General features: G+C 37.2%; 1 pseudogene; it reads right to left on the reverse strand.

Annotated features, from left to right (window-relative positions):
- Positions 1-488: 488 nt before the first annotated feature.
- On the reverse strand, positions 489-1,755 carry LOC125852039 (MDIS1-interacting receptor like kinase 2-like; annotated as a pseudogene).
- Positions 1,756-15,084: the final 13,329 nt, after the last annotated feature.

Raw genomic sequence — 15,084 nt, forward strand, 5'->3', positions numbered from 1 at the left:
AGTGGGCTTGATCTTCTTTCTGTTTTTCCAGATTCTGGTATTTTTTACAGATTTTAAATTTGTGAATTAATTTATGTTCTTCTGTTCTTCACTGGTTCATTAAACTTTGGTAACTTCGTGTTTCTGCAAAGTTTGTTGGAATTAGTAAGATTCTTTAAACACAGATTGACAACAATTCTTCTTTAAGGAAAAATATTTCGTATATTTTTTCTAATCTGTTTCTGATTCTAGTTTCTCTACTAGTTTTAATTTTCTAGTTGTGAAAATGTTCTTAAACTTTATTGTGTCTTACCAAGTTCTTCAAAGTTTTGTTCTAAGTATCTTAGGAATACAAGACGAACAACAATAAGTACCCTGACAATACAACAATACTACTCCCAGTAATAACTTTGTCATGGACCTTCTCATCAAAATAACTTACTTCACAACCACTTGGTGTCGTAGATTATTCATTTTTATACAAAGACACCTTACATATATATCAGGGATTACAAAGCTCGCTTTACATGAGTAGGCGGACGTGCATCCATTGATGATAACCTATGAGAGATGAAGTACATTGTTGGCCTTGATTTTGGATATTCAAGCAAACAAGAGCTTGCTAGCTTGATGATAAAAGCCAAAACATCTTTTACTTCATCTTCAGGATATGTAAGACGTTCATCTAGCAAATCACTAAGCTGCACATGATCTATAGTTGATAAATTTGCTAGCACAGTAATATTTTCCCCTAGATTCTTTCCTTTGATTATCTCCAATGCTAATACTCCAAAGCGGTAAATTCCGTAATTTTCATTGTATAGGCAAGCTCTGAAACAATACAATTTCCAAAAATGGTATAACAATTTAGATGTGTAAATGAGATAAAAGCAGTATAGAGTGTTTGGCTATAGTTCACAAAGTCTGAATAAAATAGAAATTAAATTTAGACCTTACCAGGTGCAACATAGCCATATGTTCCTGCAACTGCAGTGCAATTGGATGAGTTTGGTTTGTGAAGCTTCGCTATGCCAAAATCTGAAACACGAGCTTCATACTCAGAATCAACCAAAACATTACTGCTTGATATGTCTCGATGAACAATTGGAGGTGACCAATCCTGGTGCATGTAAGATAAAGCAAAAGCAACACCTTTGATGATATTCACCCTTTTAAGCCAATCCAATTTCTTGGACTCAACTTCATTGCTCAGAATACTAGACAAACTCCCCCTCTCCACATACTCGTAAACCAAGAGCGAGTGTTGTGCTTTTGAACAATAGCCGTAGAGGTTCACAATATTCCGGTGCTTAATCCCAGTCAATGCCCTTGCTTCATTTATGAAGCTTTTGGGATGTGTATTCTGAAATGAAGAATGAAGTCTCTTCACAGCTATATCTCCTAATAATGGAAGGTTTACCTTGTAAACACTTCCATGTCCTCCTTGCCCAATGCAAAATTTTGCATCAAACTCCTCTGTGGCATTTAAGATATCCCTGTACAATGCCTTTCCATCTAACATGGATATCGAAAGCCAACCATCACCATCCTTCTTTCAACGTCTTTAACTCTCCTTCTTTTATTACACATAAAGAGAACACCAATGAAAACACAGAGCAGTACTAGTACTCCCATAACAGGAAGTACAGTGATGAGGATGAGTTTACGTCCCTTTGCTATTGAGTGCTTTTTCACCACAGAAGATGGCTTTTTGCAGTGTTGGAATCCTGTTACATTGCCGCAAAGACCTTTATTACCTTCTAACGAAGCATTCATAAAAGCTTTATTATTAGGGATTGGACCTTCCAAATCATTGTATGACAATACAACATACAGCAAACCAGTCAAACTTTCAAGTTCTTTAGGAATGCGCCCAGATAGACCATTGTGGGAAAGATTCAAATTTGACAAGTCCAGCAAACTGGCTAGCTCAGCAGGTATTTTTCCATCAAGAAGATTATGGCTCAAATCAAGTACAGTAAGATGAGTTATCCTCCCAATCTCCTTTGGAATCTTCTGTCCAAACTTCTTGTTTCTCAGATTCAACTGAAATAACTGCACGAAATCTCCTATCCACGTTGGGATTGATCCATTCAATCTGTTGTCTGATAAATCAAGGGACTCTAACTTTGTCAGTGACCCAAGTTCCTCAGGTATATTGCCAGAAATATTGTTGTTTTGCACACAAAGCCTTACCAGGGAAGTTAATCTTCCAAATTCCTTTGGAATCTGCCTAAGCAAATGATTCGATGAAAGATCAAGTCCAAGAAGCCCTTGGACGTTTCCAATCTCTGGTGTGTGGGGTCCATTCCATGAGTTTTTGGGTCAACAATTGCGGCTGCAATTGTTGTAAAGAAAACGCAGTTGAATTTGTTTGTCAACAATAGCTGCAAACTTAGGCCTTTTTCTTTTGTCAACAAAGTTTGCAGCAATGCAAATTTTCGGTGGCATGATTTTTGAATAGTGCAATGCAATTGCATCTATAAAAGGAGCTCTTCAGCTCCTCATTTGATACACCAATTCACAGAGAGAGTAAAATATTTAGAGAGCTGTGAGGTTTCCATAGACTATATAAGAAAATAGTTTGTGAAGAAAAATTGAGTGTGAGCAATATTTTAGTAAAGTGGAAATCAAAAGAGTGTTATTCCTTTTGAGTGTGTAGTGGTCACTTTGAGTATTGTATTCATGACTAAACAGTGTAAAATTCCTTACTATAGTGATATCAGTTGCTCCTCTTGGCCCGTGGTTTTTCCCTTATTTAGAAGGGTTTCCATGTAAAATTCTTGGTGTCATTATTTTCCCATTTTATTTCCATTACTTTTACTATATATATTTTTTGTGCTTGTCCGTGTTTTCCCAACAAACTGGTATCAGAGCCAAGGTTTTATCTGAGTATGCTCTGTGGTTGCAGCACAGTCTGAACTTCCACATCAGAAAAGATTTACTTTGGTTTGCAATAACTATTTTTGGGGGGGAAAACGATGGAAGCCAACACAAGTAGAATGGTCACTTTGAATGGTGCTAATTATGTCATTTGGAAGGGGAAAATGGAAGATCTACTTTATGTCAAGAATTTTTATCAACCAGTCTTTACCACTGTAAAGCCTGATAATAAAACAGATGAAGAGTGGAATCTATTGCACAGACAAGTTTGTGGATTCATTAGGCAATTGGTTGACGATAATGTGTTGAACCATATTTATAGGGAGACACATGCTCGAACTCTATGGGAGCATCTTGAAAGTTTGTATGCTCGGAAGACTGGCTTCAACAAAATATTCTTGATAAAGCAGATGCTGAGTTTAAAGTATCATGATGGTTCTCCGATGACAGACCATCTGAATAATTTTCAGCAGATCATGAACCAATTATCTGCTATGGGCATCAAATTTGATGAAGAAATTCAAGGCTTGGTTCCCTACCAGACTCTTGGGAAACATTTAGAACTTCATTGTCAAATTCTGCCCCAGATGGTGTGATCTCAATAGATTCCGCCAAGAGTAGTGTCTTGAACGAAGAGATGAGAAGAAAATCCCAAGGTTCTTCTTCGTCGGATGTCCTGATAACTGGCTCTAGGGGGAGAAACAAAACTCGTGGTTCTCAGAATAGAGAACAAAATAGGAGTAAATCCAGAGGCAGGCTTAAGGATATTGAGTGCTATCATTGTGGCATGAAAGGGCACACAAAGAAGTTATACAGAAAGTTGAAGAGGGAGAAGAAAAACAAAGAGGAAACTAAAGAAGATGGCAATGAAAATTGCCTAGCCACCGTCACCACCGAAGATCTTATTATCGTCCTTGATACGAATATGATAAATATTGCTTGTGATGAGTCAAGCTGGGTTGTGGACACTGGTGTCGCATCTCACGTGACATCGAGAAAGGATATTTTCTCTTCCTATACTCCTGGTGATTTTGGAACCTTGAGTATGGGTAATGAGACTGTTTCTAAGGTGGTTGGTATTGGTACAATTTGTTTGGAAACTAGTGTTGGAACTAAACTAGTTTTGAACAATGTGAAACATGCTCCTGATATTCGTTTGCACCTAATTTCTGTTGGTGTTTTGGATGATGAAGGATATGTTAGTACCAACGGTGATGGAAAATGGAAACTCATTAAGGGTTCCTTGGTTGTGGCTCGTGGTAACAAACGTCGTGGTCTATACTGGACTACGGCTTCTGCTTCTGTCGATATAGTAAATGCGGTTGAGAGAGATGACTCTTCAATATTATGGCATAAAAGGCTTAGCCACATCAGCGAAAAAAGACTTAATGTTCTAGCTAAGAAGAAATTATTGTCAAATTTCAAAAGTGATAAATTAGAAAAGTGTGAGCACTGCTTGGCTGGTAAACAAAATAGAGTTTCCTTTAAGTCTTACCCTCTTTCAAGAAAGACATAGTTGCTTGAATTGGTGCATTTTGATTTATGCAATCCAATGAAGACAAGGACATTGGGTGGTGCACTCTACTTTGTCACTTTTATTGACGACTGCTCGAGAAAACTTTGGGTCTATGTCTTGAAGACTAAAGACCAAGTGTTAGGTGTCTTCAAGCAGTTTCAGGCTTCAGTTGAAAGAGAGACTGGAAAGAAACTGAAATGTATTCGTACTGATAATGGTGGTGAATATTGTGGACCATTTGACGAATACTGCAAGCATCAAGGTATCAGACACCAAAAGACTCCTTCTAAGACTCCTCAGCTTAATGGTTTGGCTGAAAGGATGAACAGGACCTTGATGGAAAGAGTTAGATGTTTGCTTTCTGAAGCAAAGTTGCCGAACTCATTTTGGGGTGAGGCTTTATTGACCGTTGCACATGTTATTAATATATCTCATGTTGTTGCTTTGCAAAGTGATATACCAAATAATGTTTGGTATGGAGAGAGTAAAATATTTAGAGAGCTGTGAGGTTTCCATAGACTATATAAGAAAATAGTCTGTGAAGAAAAATTGAGTGTGAGCGATATTTTAGTAAGGTGGAAATCAAAAGAGTGTTATTCCTTTTGAGTGTGTAGTAGTCACTTTGAGTATTGTATTCGTGACTACACAGTGTAAAATTCCTTACTATAGTGATATCAGTTGCTCATCTTGGCCCATGGTTTTTCCCTTATTTAGAAGGGTTTCCACGTAAAATTCTTGGTGTCATTATTTTCCCATTTTATTTCCATTACTTTTACTATATATATTTTTGTGCTTGTCCGTGTTTTCCCAGCATGGTGGTATGCTACCACTAATGTTATTTCTGGCTACACGCAGATCAATCAAATTTTCGCATTTCCCCCAGTTGCTGCTGAGCTCGCCATGAAAATTATTGTCGCTCAAATCAATGAACTGAAGCTCTGGATAGATTCCAAAAGCTTCAGATAAGTTTCCAATGAAACTGTTGTTATTAAAGCGAATCCATTTAAAACTCGAGCAGTTGCTCAAGCTTCTTGGTATTGGCCATGTCAGCTTGTTGCTAGTCACCGTGAAGTTCTCAAGTTTCTCACCTTGACAATGATGCTCAGGCAAATGGCCTGAAAGCTGATTTTCAGTCATTGTTAGCACTCGCAAGTTATTCAAATATGCAAGTTCTTTTGGAATGGAACATGAAAGTTTGCTGGTATGGAGATGCAATTTCTGCAAGTTTGTCAAATTGCCAAATATAGCAGGAATTGAACTAGTAAACTGATTTTCAGATAAAACCAGATCATTGAGTTTATTCAGATTCCCCAACTCACTAGGAATGGGACCAGAGACATGGTTTGTGTTTAATCTTAATTCCACAAGTGACTCCATGTTCCCAATTTTCAGAGGAATATGACATGTTAGCTGGTTTGTATTAAGATGAACTTCGACAAGGTTGGAAAGTTTTTCTATTTCTAAAGGAATGGGGCCAGAAAGTTGGTTTGCATTAAGGTATAGAATTGTGAACTCAGTTAAGTCACCTAAAGCTTTTGGAATAGGGCCAGAAAGATAATTTGTGTTTAAAATTAAGTCCACAAGTGACTTCAAGTTCCCTATTTCTGGAGGAATATTGTTGGAATGTATGCGTCCACTTAGCTACGATAGGACCAGGTCATTAGCACGATTTACAATGATAGAAAGCAGATAAATACTTAAAGTAAATAACTGCTGAAAGTAAAGATTGTACACACAACTTTATGTGGACTCCTTGCTCATGGGAGTAAACCCACGACCTGTCTCACAGGGATTTTCGAACTGCTTTTACTAATCTTCTCAAGCAAAAGTAAAACATAGTTTACACCACAACAATGAGGTTAACCTCCCAATCTCACACTAAGTAATACAACGATTACTTAACCGAGCCTAAGCAGATACAACACTGCCCACTATACTAATCCTGACGGATTAATATAGACTTTGATGTAAGACACTAAGTTGCTCACAACTAAGTTCTTACAATGACTCACACAAGCTTGAACCGTTTCTATCACATTCAAAACGATTCCTACAATATAAGCACGATTACAAGCAATCAAAGTAACAGCTGGTACAGGAAGCAATAATGCAATCTATCAGGTCCCTGCTGTTTTGAAGCTTGAATATCTCTCTTTGAATGAATGAGTTGTTTGTTGTTTTTGGTCTTGAATATATCAAACATCAAGAGTTAATACCCTTTGGACAAACAACCTCATCGCTTCTGGTTGGTGTAGTACACTGGCGACTTCACCAACTTTCTGACGCAGACAACTTTCTAGCTGTACAACATATGACCTTGGACGAGCATACTCTGCAGAGGACCGGGTCCTTGCACTTGTGAGAAGATCATCAAAACATCTAGGAGCATTAAAACTTGTCATTTCCCCCTTTTTAATGATGACAAACAACCTCACATGAGTGTTAAGCATTCATTCAAGAATTACATTAGTTCCCCCTGTCACCTATTTCCCTTATCATTAATTCCCCCTGCCACCTATTCCCCATATCACTGTTATTTCTCCTTTGTTCAGTTCCCTTATAATTCCACAATAATTTACCAAAAATTCCCCCTTTGACATCATTGAAAAGGAATAGCAGTAAACATATGCGAGTTATATGCTAAGCATTTAAGAAATCAGGGCCATGGGCCACACAAAACATGTATATGTAAGCATAAGGAGAATGTTAAACCATATTGAACAGGGCCCAGTTGCAATTAACATTAGATCACAAAAACTGACCACAGTAGTCAGTCAAAACAACACACATAGCCACAAAAGTTTTAAACACAGGAATGAGAAGACAAGGAAAACAAGACTCTTTAGGATGGAGGGGGAAGGGGATTAAGGGTGTGCATAAGCAAAGACATTCTCTCAGTGGCAGCCTTATGAGCCTGGATAATTTGCTTATTGAGAGCCTTGACTTCCTCACTAAGTGAGGCATTTGTTGTCTGCAGTTGTTCATTCTCCTCTCTCAACTTCTGCACCTCTTTCTCATCCACACCAATAGTACCAGGTCCTCTTGAAATAACCTTCTTCAACTTAGATCTCAGTTGCGCGATTCAACCTCCTTATCATTTAGAATCGCAGTGAGATCAGTCAACTCACGTTTAAGAGTGACTTGTTGCTCTAGAACATCTGCAACTTGAGATCTCCCCTTCGCTTTTCCGTCTACACATTCACATTCCAGCAGGTTAGCAACAGTAAACATCTGCTTGGTGGTACCTAGTACCCCTCGTCCCAAAGGCACTTCGAAATAGTTGAACACATAGTTTATCAAGTAGCCATAAGGGATGCCATGTTCTGCCTTTTTCTAGGTCATCACCCTGTGCATATGTTCAAGCATTATGGCAGAGAGATTAATTTCCTCAAGTTCATGCAATTTCTCCATGAGAAATAGATCAGCATCAGATGCTACTGTTCGTTTTTCTGTTCTTGGCACCAGCACCTTGTTGATGAACTCAAAGAGTAACTGATATTCTCCCTTGAGAAACTGCTTTGGCAACCCTGCTTGCTTAATGTCTCCACGCTTAGTGGCCTGTTCTGAGAACTCACTGGATGGCTTGCATCCTTCAATTGACCGGATTCCTCGAGTAAGCACACCTAGAATGATCCCCAAGGTTTCCTCATCCAACAAGATCTTAGTATCTTTGACAGAAGTCTCGATTTCACCACCCTCTAATAGTAAAATTCGCGCACCTCAGGTTCATGCAAATAAGGTACTGAGGCTCAAATAGATGACCCAAACTTTGTAGAGACACAGCATCGAAGAGATTGGACATACCACTTATTTTGTTGTCATATACTTAACTGCACTTGATATTTACGTCATTGTAAAAAATAGTTTGGATTAGAGAATCCAATTCTAACTTAATTGAGAATACCCGACTTTGTTGTTACTTATTCAAAAGTCGGCCGTAGTGATTCGATGGATAAAACTACTGTAGCAACATAACGGATTGATCTTCCTCTAGAGCTCATATCGATGAAAAAATTGACACCTTGCAATGTTGGCTCTTCGGCTAAAATAAAGAAAATTTTCAGAGTGATTTCTCAATTATCTTGTCAGCGGCCTAGTGTAACACTTGAATATAATTATGGACATCTTCTTCAAGTTCTGAGTTCGAAAGATATAACAAGGAAAGGGTAAATCGAATTCTTGTAATCTTAGATCTTAGATTTCTTCCGTATTTCAATACTAACATATTCTATGATTACATAAAAATGCATATATTAATTAAAGGTTAATCGTGAGTGTTTGACTAATATCACAACGACCAAAATCAATTTCGTCAATATTTAAAAATAGGTTAAATATAATAATTTTGAAATTATTTAATAGATTTTATAGGATTTTACATATTGCCTACAAATTAAATAAACAAGAAAAGATGGAATCATGGGTACTCATGTGAAATTTCCGACTATACATCGTTATCACTTATCACTTATCTCCCTAAAATTGATACTAAACTGTTCTATGATGAATTTCTTCTTTTACTTGAAACATTACTCTGCTGATTTATTTTTACTTGTCTATAATATTAAAAACAAAATTTTATGTTTTACATATTAAGCACAAATATTTACTTACACCCCAAATATTCTCAATATCTAATAAAATTATATATCAGTTGATAAGAATATTATGATAACATACTTATATTAATTATAGTATTTAAAAGATGTGCGTATTGAAAGTGAACAAATAAAAGTCAATAGAAAAAATATTTAAAACTCATGTCATGTCTTTGACCTTTGGGTTCATATAAATTATGAAGTTTTTAATGGCCAAATTAAAGGTCGAAATTGTGAAACTTATTAGAGTAGCTCTTTTTTTTTTTTTTAAAATAAAATATGGGCTTTTATTAATACTGAAATGAATTAACAATTACACCTCCATACTTCCGAGGGCCCCACCACTAACCCAATACTNGTCGACGTATTCAAGAAAATACAAAGAGGAGCATAAAATCGCCGGACAAATATGCCTCGCGTCTCGAAAGAACATAATAACATAATTGGATTACATATAATTACATAAAAATTGATTTATACATTACACACATTAAATAAGGAATTTAATAATTTAATTGATTGACTATTTAAATTTTTATCTAGTAGATATCTTATTTTTCATCCTATAATTTTTTTCTCTATTTTTCTTTCTTATATTTCCAATATAATAAAAATATATGTATCTGAAAGGTATGTATACTTTTTTATTTTTTTTTAGTAAAATATGGGCTTTTATTAATACTGAAATGAATTAGCAATTACACCTCCATACGCTTCCGCGGGCATGACCCAACCCACCACTAACCCACTACTAAAAAGTAAATAACTAAACATAAATTACTGGCCTATTCTCATTTCTAGATCGACATATATATCCTTGTATGTAGGGTTTCCTAATCGTTCCCCTTTCATTTTCATCTCCCATTTTTCCGTTCCTCTGTCTCTATCTTCACTCTTCATTGTCTCCATCTTCTGTTGCTTTGGATAATCAATGTGATGCTATTGGCCTCCTTGACCGCTGTTACAGCAAACAAGAGTAAGTAATTGAGATTTTTATTTCTTGTTTCCTTTTTGTTACTGATGATCTCCTTATTTTCCAGCTGAGTTTTTGTGCTTTCCTGTAGTTGGTTTGTGACAGAGTGCATGGAGCTCTGCCCTTCCACCTTTCGTTGATGATGACACAGACTCCTCTGGGTTAAATTGTTCCATCTTGCCTCCAGATCCTCCCTTTCAAGACCTTTTTGCTGGCTGCTGTAGTATCTAGATAACATTTCACTTTTTGCTGCCTTTAAGGCTTTTGTAAATATTATGTTTCGTGAAAAAATCATGTTGTAGCCTTGGTTGCCCTTATCCCTTTAGCGGTGATACTCTTAAATATGGACATAGTAGCTTGTCATTGTTAACTATCTTTCTCTCTTCTATCTACATGCTATTAAAGTCTGTAAGAGAGAAATTTCCTTTATCTATTGCTCTGTTTGCACAGTGATCTGCTAATTTGTTGCCCTCCCTTAGAATATGCTGAAAAATGACTTGTTTACCTTGTAAGCATGCTTTGCTATCTGATACCATGTCTGCAATTAACCATGGACATGCCCATTCACCCTCTAGCACTTTATATAATACCATTGAATCTGTCTGAATGATGGTTCGATTGTTTTGTGTTTGTTTGCTATGTTTGCTTGCCTCTAGAATAGTCTTTGCTTCTGCAACTGTGTTAGTTGTATCCTCTATGCATGCCCCTTCTGCATATTCAATATCTCCTTGTTCATTCCGTACACAAAATGCCTATGAACTGATTCCCGGATTTCCCCTTGATGCTCCATCTGTATTATACTTTACCCAATCTTTGGGTGGAAATTCCCATAGTATCTGCTTGACCTTCATTCTAGGACTGTAGTGCTGCAAGTGCTCCACCATATTAGGCCAATTAATAGGAAAATTCATGCTAGGTTTTCTCATTTTTATCAGCATGTATATATTCCTAGAAACATTGTGGATGATTCTAGCTACTGTTGTTTTCTTTCCTTCATGCTTTATTCTATTCCTTTTCCTCCATAGTTCCCATATTACAAAGCTAGGTATTGCTTTATAAACTGCTTTTATATTCTTCCTTGTATCAGTCCTCCACCACAGCATTATCACTTCTCTCAATGAGAGTCCCTCCATTTTTAGACCTGCAAAAGAACAAAAAAAGGACCACGTCCTGTTAGCTGCATCCGACTTCAGAAACACATAAGTTAGTGTTTCTTGTTGAGGCATTTCACAACACCAACATTTGGATGGCCCTTCCAGCCCCCATCTTCTCACCCTGTCATCCACTGGAATTTTAAATTTCCATAGTCTCCACATTATGAATGCCATTTTAAAAGGTACACCTGGCGTCCATATCCACTTATAAATTTTATTTTTCTCTTTCTTGTGCCTGATATATTGCCAAGTTGATTTAACTGTAAAATTCCCTCTTGTCTCTAACATCCAACATGGTACATCAGTCCTTGCTTCACTCCTTGGGGGTTGAATATTTTGCATAATATGATGCACTTGTTCTTGTGGAAGTATCTTCTTTAACACATCCTCATTCCATTTCCCCTCTTGAGTTAGTTCTACAATTGTTTTATATGTATCATCCTATGCAATATCTTCCCCAGTTATAGTATACAGATCTCCTAGACCAGTCCAATTGTCATGCCATACTGATGCTGACCCATTCCTAGTGTGCCACACGATTTGATGCTCAATTAGATCTCTGGCTTGCAACATTTTTTTCCATACCTGCGATCCTCCTCCTCCCGTTTTCCACATACTCACATTAGCGTGGGTATTCTTGCTGTATTTATTATTCATAAACTCACTCCATATCGATGATTTTGTTCTGAAGTTCCACCATAACTTACAGAATAAAGCCATTGATATATCTGTCATTAGCCTAAATCCCAATCCTCCTTCCTTCTCAGGTAGACACAAATTACTCCATTTTGACCAATGTCTTCCTCTTCCTCCTATACAACTGCTCCAAAAAAATTGGGCCATCATTCTTTGGATTTGGTTTAGGACGTTAGCTGGAGGATTCATAACTGATAAACAATGGATAGACGTGCTTTGTAATACATGTCTAATTAGGATTGCCCTCCCCCCAAACGATAAAAGCTTTCCTTTCCAAGCTTGTATTTTTGAGCCAATCCTATGTATCATCTGCTGGTAGTAGGCCTTCTGCTTTCTTCTATAAAAAATAGGGCATCCTAAATAAGTGAAAGGGAACTCCTTTCTCAATATACATGTTGCTACTTCTGCCGTCACTGTCTCCCCTCTTGGTACACTATGATGTAGATAAATTGCACTTTTCTCTTTGTTGACTTTCTGACCTGAGATGTCTTCATATTTCCGCAATGTTTCTGCTATCAGTTGCATGGTTCTCACTTCAGCTTTGCATATTATAATCATATCGTCGGCAAATGCTAAGTGATTCAATTTCTGGCTGCCTCTTGGCATTCCATAACATTTGAATTCCCTCTTCTTTGTTAGAGCATTTAAAGCTCTAGACAACACCTCAGCTGCTAGAATGAATAGAGTGGGTGATAGCGGATCCCCTTGTTTCACTCCTCTAGAGGACTTAAAGAAGCCCTTTGGCTGCCCATTTAGTAAAATTGAATACCAGTTATTACTGATCAGTCGATACACCATATCAATGATCCTTTCTCCAAAACCAATCCTCCTAAGTACCTTGGTCAGAAATAACCATTCCACTCTATCATACGCCTTCATCATATCTAATTTAATAATCAGATTCGGCGGCTTTCCTCTTTTCCTGATTTCTGATGCAATTTCCTGTACCATTAGGATATTTTCTGCTATACTCCTCCCCTGCACAAAGCCCGCTTGTTCTGGAGAAATAATCCCCGGTAGAACCGATTTGAGTCTTTCATGAATAATTCTGGAGAAAATTTTGTTCACGAAATTACTCAATGAAATAGGTCTCTGGTCAGAAAATGTATTTACATTAATCTTCTTTGGGATCAACACTAAATTTGTGTGAGTGATGAATCTTGGCAGCTCTGCACCCCCCATAAAAGCTCTGACCATGTTGTAAATGTCCTCTCCTACCACGTCCCATGTATGTTGATAAAAAGCTCCTGTCATCCCATCTGGTCCTCCTGCGCTATCTTTATTCAAACTCATTACTGCCTTTTTTACTTCCTCCCTCGTTGGCATCTCTTGTAATTCCTGATTTTTCTCATCAGTAATCAAAACTGGAAGCTCGTTCAGTAACCCATATTCCTCCCCCTCCACCTGCTTTGTGAATTGCTTTTTGTAAAAAGAGATAGCTGCCTCTGCTATGTCACTTTGATTTTCTAACCATTCACCTTCATCAGATTGAATTCTATTTACCCTCAGTCTATTTCTTCTACCTTTTACTACTGTATGAAAGAACTTAGTATTCCTTTCCCCTTCTTTGAACCATTGCATTCCCGCTTTTTGTCTCCAAAATTCTTCCTCCCTGTGCAAATGTTTCTTCAATTCTGCCTGGGATTTATGAAGGTTTTCTCTATTTGATTCTATCGGATCCCTCTCAAACTGTATCTCTTTCACTTTAATCACCTCCTCCAATGTAATTATCTCCTGAAATATATTCCCAATGGTTTCTTTGCTCCATTGTGTAAGTGCCTTTTTGACCTTTTTTAGCTTATGATGATATAAACTAAATGGATCTCCTTCGAAATCTGCTTTCCAGTGTTGCTTCATAACTTCCATAAATGATTCCTCCCTTAGCCATAAATTTAAGAATTTAAAAGGCCTTACCACTGTTTCATTACTAACATGGAAAGTAATAAGAAGTGGTGTATGGTCAGAGCCACTCCGTATTAAATGTTCAACCTCCAATACTGGAAAGAGATTGTGCATACCTTCATTGCATAGTACTCTATCCAGTCTTTTGAAGATGCAATTAGTATCTGTTCTTCCATTCCACCAAGTATATTTGCTGCCTTTAAACCCCTGATCCTCCAAGTTGCACACATTAATGCAGTGATTGAAATCTTCTACCTCTCCTACAGTAACTTCTCTTCCTCCCATCTTTTCAGCATCATTACAAATTACATTGAAATCCCCTCCTACCAGCCAAGGAAGACTAGTACTGCTAGCTATTGATTCCAACGATTCCCACAGTTGCAGTCGTTCACCTTGTGTGCATTTAGCATATACTAAAGACACTATTATTTCCATTCCCATGCTTTGATTTTGTATCTTGATAGTTAACGACTGTTCTTCGTCTCTTAAAACCATGTACTCCATAATTTCATCAATGAATGCCCATATTTTACCATTTACATTCACTATCGAATGTTTCATCCCAAGCTTTCTTCTATATTCCTCTATTTCATGTCTATCCTCAAAAGGTTCCATGAGCCCGATAAAATAGAATTGATACCTTTTATTCAAGTTAACCAGTCTAGTGAACGCTTTTTGGGTGTTCACTGATCTGATATTCCATAATAACGCTTTCATTGATATCTAGTATTTTTGATAATCGTTCTCTTTGACCTTGATGAGGCTTGAGCCGCCTGTAATTCTCCTTCCCCTATTTTCTTCACTTTGGTGTGAGCTTCTTGTATTTTACTCTTCTGCTTCGGAGATAGATCTCCTCTTCTAGCTGCATTCTCAATGTTTTGCATCAGATCCTCCTTGTCCCTTACCAATGTTCGGTGCTCCATATTATTTTCCAATGCCTTTTGTTGAGATAAAGGCATTATCCCTTCCTCACTGGCTTCAAGCATATTTCCCCCATCGTGTTCATGCCCTTCATAATCATCATATTTGGTATCATCATTTGCCAGTGGTAATACCTCATCATTATTGTCTTCATATACCACAAGTGCAAGTGTTTTATAGTTATCTAGCTTCTCTCCTTCTCTTCCTATCCTTTCTCTATATCTTTCCTCCTCAAATTTCCCATCTTCAATGACTTCCCCTTCTTCTTTTTCATCTTGTTGCATTCTTTCTTCTTTTATCTCTTCCTTTTCCTTGACTATTTCCTCATGTATGTTAATAGAAATTTCATCACTTTTCTGTTTCTCCTGGTCCTTTTTGCTGCTGTTTTGATTGTTAAAACTTTTATTCACCCAATCTTTAGTTGATCCTTCCTTGTCTTTGATATCTTTGATCGTCTCCTGC

This window comes from Solanum stenotomum, unplaced genomic scaffold, assembly GCF_019186545.1.
Source record: "Solanum stenotomum isolate F172 unplaced genomic scaffold, ASM1918654v1 scaffold3181, whole genome shotgun sequence".
Lineage (NCBI taxonomy): Eukaryota > Viridiplantae > Streptophyta > Magnoliopsida > Solanales > Solanaceae > Solanum > Solanum stenotomum.